Source organism: Cuculus canorus, chromosome 16, assembly GCF_017976375.1.
Source record: "Cuculus canorus isolate bCucCan1 chromosome 16, bCucCan1.pri, whole genome shotgun sequence".
Lineage (NCBI taxonomy): Eukaryota > Metazoa > Chordata > Aves > Cuculiformes > Cuculidae > Cuculus > Cuculus canorus.
The window spans coordinates 9116950-9118837 of NC_071416.1; positions in this window are offsets into that span (position 1 = coordinate 9116950).

Consider the following 1888-nt stretch of genomic DNA (forward strand, 5'->3'; position numbering starts at 1 on the left):
CTTCCTCCTCCGTAGTCCTTTTAGACCTGAAACTTGGTGGTTTACTGGAAGATACTTTTTCAATCTGCAAAACCCTCCTGGGTGGCCTTGAGGACAGTTGTGTGTGATTCGGCTTGAGGTCCTTATTTAAGTTAAGTCTTTGTGTGACCCCTTGGAATGAAAAGCAAGTTTTAGGCTTAAAAAAACAACATTGCATTGGCTGTTTTGGTAGACTTTGCCTGTTCTTGAATGTGGAATTGCACGCTGGATTTTAGGTGAATGTTCATGGGGGTTGAAACTGTTTTAAGTTTGCCCATGTTGCTGTCTAATCTCTGAATTTAAAATTCTTGTGTATTCATGTAGTTCTTGAACCATATCAAAAATTTAAACAGTGCTTCTTCAGAACAACAGTTGTGTAGTCAGAAGTAGGTTAATGCCCACTTTTTTTCTGCTCTTGTACAAGAGTATCTCGAGCTCTGCCTGGAGTTGCACTTCAGATGGCCAAGTTGACTCCTGGTGTGTGGAAATAAAGGTGTCATGGTGCCGAGGATCGCCCGGCCGTGCTGGGCTTGGGCACTGGAGCAGTGATGGCCCCACTGGAGCTATGGTAGTGTTGCACGCGCTGCAGCCCGTTCCCTGGCTTACCTGTGGAATGTTTCCTTCCAGATGTAAAACCCGAGAGCTGTTGATCTCTGATCAGTGTGTGTTGCCAGAATTAAAACTTGAGCTTTGGTTATTTTTTTTTGTTGTTTTTCTTTTTTTTTTTTAAAGTTGTATCATTTTTTATGCGTTGCCTGAGATCTCCACTGCAGTAGTTCAGCCACCTCCTCCAAGCTCATCGAGCCTCTTCAGCATTGATTCTCTTCACACTTGCATCTCCTCCTGATGAGGAGGGATATCAGGGAGAATCCAATCTGGAGAGAGTCCGCTGGCTGGTGTTAAGGACCACTGACTTCATTCCCAAGCTGTGTTGCGTGGAGAGCCGTTCATAGCTTAGGGTGAGTAGGGAAAGCTGCTGCCTCACTTTTGAGACTGGTCAGGTACCATCCCTCCTGCGGGAGAAGGAGGTGGTGCTGGACCCGCTGTGCCCCATCCTCCCTGGGGATGGGGACATCCCCAACGCACTGTAGTACAACGAGTTGTACGCTTCACTTGAAGGAAGGGGCATTGCACCCGTCAAATGCCAGTTTCATTTTGTTAGTGATGTTTGTAGGAAATTCTTGGATATTTATCTGTATATAAATCTGTTTCTGTAAACCTCCATGGCGTCCGATAGGGTGTAGATTTCCTCTGGTTCCATGCAGTGATGTTTTAAAGCCATGTTAATCTTTTTAAGTCTTCTTTTTAGATTTGTAATATTTTTAAACTGCTTTAGATATTAGCACTCATCATGTTCTTAAAATGTGATGCTCTTTGAGGTCTGGGTGAGCGCAGCCTGTAGGCTGAACAGAAACGCTAGCTGAGGAGGGAAGCTGGAGCAGAGCATGGATTAAAACCAAGTCCACAGCAGCGTGGAGTGTGGGTTCACACTCTTTGTGTCACCCATAAACACTACAGATGTGTCCAGGGCAGGAATTTGTTGGAGATGATGTTCCAGTCCCATCTGCAAAGCGGTTATGTTGGAGGGACACTGGTGAGCTTTGGGGGGTGTCATAGCAGAGCGTTTGTACCTTGAGAGAAGCACCCGCTTTTCTCTATGCCCTGAAGTGTTCTTGGCATCTCTGGGTGATTTAGGAAATGTGTCGGTGCTGCAGGGTTTTCCTGCCTGATGCAGCTGGATGTTGGTGTCGTGTTTAATGGGAGACTCACGTGAGGTGATCAGGGAGGCTTCTGCAGCCCCTGCCTCGTGTCAGTAATCCTGGATGCTGTTTAAATGCCCATTAATCTTAGGGCACTGAGCCATGATCCC